Source organism: Phodopus roborovskii, unplaced genomic scaffold, assembly GCF_943737965.1.
Source record: "Phodopus roborovskii unplaced genomic scaffold, PHOROB, whole genome shotgun sequence".
NCBI classification, from domain to species: domain Eukaryota; kingdom Metazoa; phylum Chordata; class Mammalia; order Rodentia; family Cricetidae; genus Phodopus; species Phodopus roborovskii.
Window position 1 is genome coordinate 19,843,125 of NW_026126541.1, and position 6,000 is coordinate 19,849,124.

Below are 6,000 nucleotides of genomic sequence, written 5' to 3' on the forward strand. Positions count from 1 at the left end.
TGTGGCTGGGTGGCTGACCCCTGATATCCCCCTCTTGTTCTCTGGCTCTCTGGTCCTCAGTTCTCCTCCTGTTTATCCTCTCTGCCTGCCAGCCACACCTATCCTTGCTCCTGCCTCACTATTGGCTGTTCTGCTCTTTACTAGGCCCGTTAGGTGTTTTAGACAAACACAGTAACACCGCTTCACAGAGTTAAACAAATGAATCATAAGCGAAAGTCACACACCTTAAAATACTATTCCCCAACAAATACCCTGAATCTCTAGAAACAGAGTTGCAGTGATCAAAGCCTAAGGTGAAGTTAAGGATTTTGAAACAGAATTCCTTCCGGTCAGCCAATATGGGACCTGACAGTCCTTCAGAATTACCTTTTATTTGCTCCTTGGACACTGGAAGCACATACGCCCAGCTTCAACTGAATGCTCCCTCTGAACTATCCTGTGTTGAAATGCTTCCAGCATATAAAATTTAGAGAGGTGCCCTCCTCACCTTCAGCTTGAGTACTGTTTTGAGAGTTTCCCAGGTATCAAGAAGAAACTGTTCAAGAGTCAAGGATGGGGCCATAGGTTGTGTGTGTGTGTGTGTGTGTGTGTGTGTGTGTGTGTGTGTGTGCAGGGGAGGGGAGGAAGGAGAGGAGAAATAGGTAAGGAGGGAGGGAAGGTTCACAGTAGATACTGAACTAAAAAGGACATGTAGGGAATTAAAGGATAAGAAGGACAGATGAGACCAGGAGAAAGGACTCTGGGGAGCTAGAATAGAGCTTTTAAGGCAGTTGCATTAAGACATGTGATAGACAGGAAGTTGAGCTCCAGCACGGGGCATTAAAAGGGTCAACCCAGAGCAAGGTCAGGCCAGAGAGAGAAGAGTAACAAGGGTGCCCTGTTTGCCTAGGAACAATGAAGTGGCCCCTAGACAATTACAGCAACCTTGCATGAGCCTGCAGAGGTGGCTGGGCCCCTTTTCCCGCATTCTCAATTTCTCCACTGCTTTTACAGAAAACCTCCAAAGAGCAGTCTATGCTTGCTATCTACAATTCTTCCTTCTCACTCCCTCTTGAACCCTGTGCAGTCAGGGTTCTCTTCAAGACCCCAGTGACTGCCATACATTAAATCTTATGGTGGAGTGTGTCTTTGAGCAGCACTGAGCACACCATGCATGCGCTCCACTGACTTCCAGGAAGCCCCTCTCTTGGGCCTTAGTCTACTTCTCCCGTTCCTTCTCAGCCTCCTTTGTTGGCTGCGCCTCGTTTCCCACCCCGGATGTCTGCAGACTTTCTCCTTTCCCTGGAGCCCTTCTTATCTCTGGCCTTTTAATTTCCCCTACTCTATGTGCTGGTCCCTTGCCCAGGCCTCTCCCTTAGAGTCCAAACTCCTACCTATAACTGCTCGTTCCATATCTCAACTGAAGTGTTTAATGAGTGATCTGAGACTTCAGTATCTCTTTAACTGAATCCCCCTAAGAATACACATTTTCAAAACCTGCCTCTTTCATTTCCACCCTGCACCCTTTCAGTTAATGGCAGAAAGACTCTGCGTCATCTTTGACGAGCCTTCCCTCTGAGTCATCGTTGATGAGCCTCCTGTCCCTTGCCTCCTGTCCTCCAGCAAGTGCTTTAAAATACAGGCAGAATCTGGGCTTTATTCAAATGCCTCTGCCCCTGCCTTGGGTCCAAGCCATGCATGGTCTTCTGCCAGGGTCTCTCTAACAGTGGTTGTCAGCCTTCCTAATGCTATGACCATTTATTACAGTTCCTTGTGTTTTGAAAATCCCCAAGCATTAAATTATTTTCATTGCTATTTCACAACTGTTCTTTTGCTATGATTGTGGATCATAATGTAATATTTATGTTTTCAGATTGTTTTAGGCAAACCCTGTGAAAGGGTCGGTCGACCCCCAAGTTGAGAACCACTGCTCTAACAGCTTACTAGTTTTGGTATCTTGCCTTCTCATCCATCAATTTTCTTTGCTTTTATCTGTGTGTACGTGCACACATGTGTGTGCTTATGTATGAAGGCCAAGAGAACCTCTGAGGTTGTTCCTCAGGAGCTATGTCCCTTGGTTTTTTGAGGCATGGTCTTTTAGAGGAGTAGGTTGGGCTGACTTCTGAGTGCGCCAAGCATCTGCCTGACTCTGTCCTGACCTGGGATTACAAGGGTGTGCCACGGTCCCTGGCTTTTTCACATGGATTCTGGGGATTGACCTCCAATCTTCATGCTTATAAACCAATCCCTTTATTAACTGAGCCCTTCCCTTGGTTTTCTATTCAGTAACCAGACTGCGGAGAATACATCCCAATTTATTAATCCCCTATACAAAGCCCTCAGGGCATCCATCTTTCTCCATGGCTCTCAGGTTTGTCCACACGGGCTCCGATCTCTCTGACTTCAGCTCCCTCTAGTTTTTCCCTCACTCAATCCCAGCCGTGCCTTATTTAGGGTTTTCATTGCCTTGAAGAGACACCATGACCACGATAATGCTAACTCTTATAAAAGAAACATTTAATTGTGGTGGCTCACTTACAATTTCAGGGATTCGGTCCATCCATCATGGTGGAGAGCATGACAGCATGCAGGCAGGCATGGTGATGGAAAAGTAGCCAAGTGTCCTATACCTTGCAGGCAGACTGGGTGGTAAACTGAGTATGTGAAGCCTCCAAATCCACCCCTACAGTTACACACTTCCTTCAATAAGGCCATACCCATCCAATGGTGTCACACCCTGAGATTATGGGATTATGGGATTTAGGGGGCCAATAACATTCAAACTACCACAAGCCCCTTAGCTTCTTGCTGGTTACCAGGCCAGGTTCTCTCCTTTAACTCACTATTGCTTCCTCTGGAGTGTTCTGTCTCTCCAGATTCTAGGTAGAGTGCTCACCCATCTTGCCACAGGCCTTCACTCAAATCATTCTCCCAGAGATGGCTTGTCTTGTCACTCTTGTGACATTGGCAGCCCTGTTGTATTTTTCTCTATGGAACATAATAACATAATACCATTGTTTGTAGCACAGCTTTCCTTTCCTTTCTTTCTTTTCTTTTCTTTTTTTAAATGTAAATAAATCCAAGATTACAGAGAAGTTCTAAGAAGAAAATACACCTGTGTATCCTTCCCAGGATTTGCATGCTGTTTTTCTCTGTGCTGTCGCTAGATGCCTGGCAAAGGAGACTGAAGGAGGACAGTTTGTTTGACTCACAATTCAGAGGAAGACTGCCCATTGGGGGGGGGATATGGCAGCTGGAGTGTGATGGCTAGTCACATTGAACCGGGTCTTGTCAGGAAGCAAAGAGAGAATGAATTCTGCTGTTTGACTGGCTTCTTCCTCTCCCTGCCCTCTCTACAGAGCCCCAGACCCTCCCCAGGAAGCTCCCCTTCAAGGTAGATCTTTCCTCTTCCTAAGTCAAACCTCTTTAGAGTGAGGTGTGTCTCCTGCCGATTCCAAATCCAGGGGACAACTGAGCTTAACCCTTGGCTACTGTTAATGCTGTATCTACTTGCCCCATTGTTTTCTTTGTCTCCCACCCCCAACTCAGCATATACGCTCACATATACATATCTTTGAAGGCGGGGTAATAATGAGTTCACCAGACCGAAGAGAAATGATAAATGGGTGTTTTATTGGGGAACATCTTACACAGACGAGAGTAAAGATCTTCTGGGGCTATCTGCTGCAGAAGATGCAGTCTCTGCCCTTCCATTGTGATCCGAGACCCAAGAGAGAAAGTGCACTCCTCTACCTTCCGGGGTCACATCCCCAGGGGTCATGTCCACACCTGAAACCCACGCCCAAGGGATGTGGCCACTACTACAAGTTCTCTAGCAAGGCAAGATGCCACTACATAGCTTTTCTCTTAACTATCTGAGAAATACACACACACACACACACACACACACACACACACACACACACACACATATTCCTTTATCTCTATGCCAGTATGTATTTCCTAAGGCTTAGAAATATTCTTTTTTCATAACCACAGTCCTATATCAAACAACTAATAAGATATTAATACGATACCTTTTAATCTACCAGATGCACTTGATTTTGTCAATGGGTTCAAATAACACCCTGGACAGCAGTTTTCACTTCCAGTACAGGACTGAGCTTAGCATCAGCTATCACCTGTGGGTTGTCTCTTTAATCTTTTTCTATTTTTTTTCTTTTTGTTGTTGTTATTTTGCTTTCTGAGACAGGGTTTCTCTGTATGTATCCTTGGCAGTTTTGAAACTCACTTTGTAGACCAGGCTGGCCTTGAACTCACAGAGATCCACCTGCCTCTGCCTCCCGAATGCTAAGATTAAAGGAGTACACCACCACAGCTCAGCTGCTCTATTTAATCTTAATATTTCTTTATTTTATGACATTGCTGTTTTGAAGACCATAGTCATTCCTACTCTTGTCTTGGTTTGATACCCAGAATGCACAAAAACAAACAAATAAAAAGATGAGAATTGTTCAGTAAATAGCTATTGACGGAGACCAAAAACAAAACAAAACAAAACAAAAAAACCCCTACCACCCCCCCTTCTTCTCCTCCTCCTCTTTTTTCTTTTCAAGCTTTCATGTACCCCAGGCCGGCCTTTAACTCCTAGTCCTTTTGCCTCCACATTCCAAGTGTTAGAATTACAAGCCTGTGCCACCATGCACGCCATGGCGCCATTGTGTTTATACCATGTTCTCAGGGAACTAAGGTTTAGCCAGGATTATAGCTGTCTTCACAGTCCTAATCCCACTGTGAATTTTTGCTGTCCGCTTCCTCTCCAGACCTCTGTCTGAGTCCTCTCTTCTTATCTTTGAGCTTCATAAATTCACATAGCCAGTGGGTGAGTGTTAAAGGTAGAGGTGAAGTGGCTAGAACCGGGAGTTAGAGTAGATGACTTAAGGGCACATTGCTCAATAGCAATGACTGAGCTGTCTCTCCTTCCTGGGATGTGTTTCTATGGGAAAAATAGGCCTCAGTATGTGGAGTCCTATTGTCACAGCCAGCTGGCCTCTGGCTCTAATGTGGCTGAACAGCAGTGCTGACGTTACCTTAGGAGTGGCCAGTCACAAAGGATCAGAGTTTTGGAAGTAACAGAAAAAAGGTGGGCCACAGCAGAGAGGAAACCACCCTCTAGGAGCCTGACCTCATGGAAACTGCCCTAGTGTTCTCTCTCAGTCCTCACACTATAAATAGTCAGCTTCAGTATCAGCTATGGCCAGACCAGGCCAGCGGCACAGGCCAACATGGAAAGGAAATGGATTTGGCTGGGAAGAATGGGTTTGCAGAGCAGATGGGTGGAATGAGAAGGGAATAGAGGAAACTCATTCTGAGGTCCCACTGGTGTATGGAGCCCTCCTGCCAAAAATGTCTAGCCTGCTCCAACAGTGTTATTTGAGAGGACCCTTGTACTCCTCCTCCTCTTAGAACCTTGCTTCTTCTGTCTGTTGCCTAGACTGACCTGCTTGCTTTTGCTCATACTTTAAGAGATTAAAAGTTTTCAAAACAAAAAATTTATTTTGATGTGTATGTATGTTTTGTTTGCATGTGTGCTATGTATGTCTACCGTTGACAGAGGACCCTGGAGAGTGCTGAATCCCCTGGAACTGGAGTTACAGATGGTTGTGAGCTACCATGAGAGTTATGGGAATCAAACCCTTCTGGAAGAGCCACAACTGATCTTAACCGCTGGGCCATCTCTTCCATCCATGCTTTTGAGACAGGGTTTCTCTGTGTAGCCCTGGCTGTCCTAGAACTCACTCTGTAGACCAGGCTGGCCTCGAACTCACAGAGATCCCCTGCCTCTGCTTCCTAAGTGTTGGGACTAAAGGCGTGCATCACCATCGCCACTGCCTGGTGCTTTCGCTCATTTTTAAAATGAAATTATTGTTTGAGAACTTCATACATATACCCAATGTACTTTGATTATATCAGCCCCACGCCCCCTCCAACTCCTCCCAGACTTATCACATCGCCTCAGTCACAGATCTTTTTCTTTCTTCTTTAAATCACCCATTGATT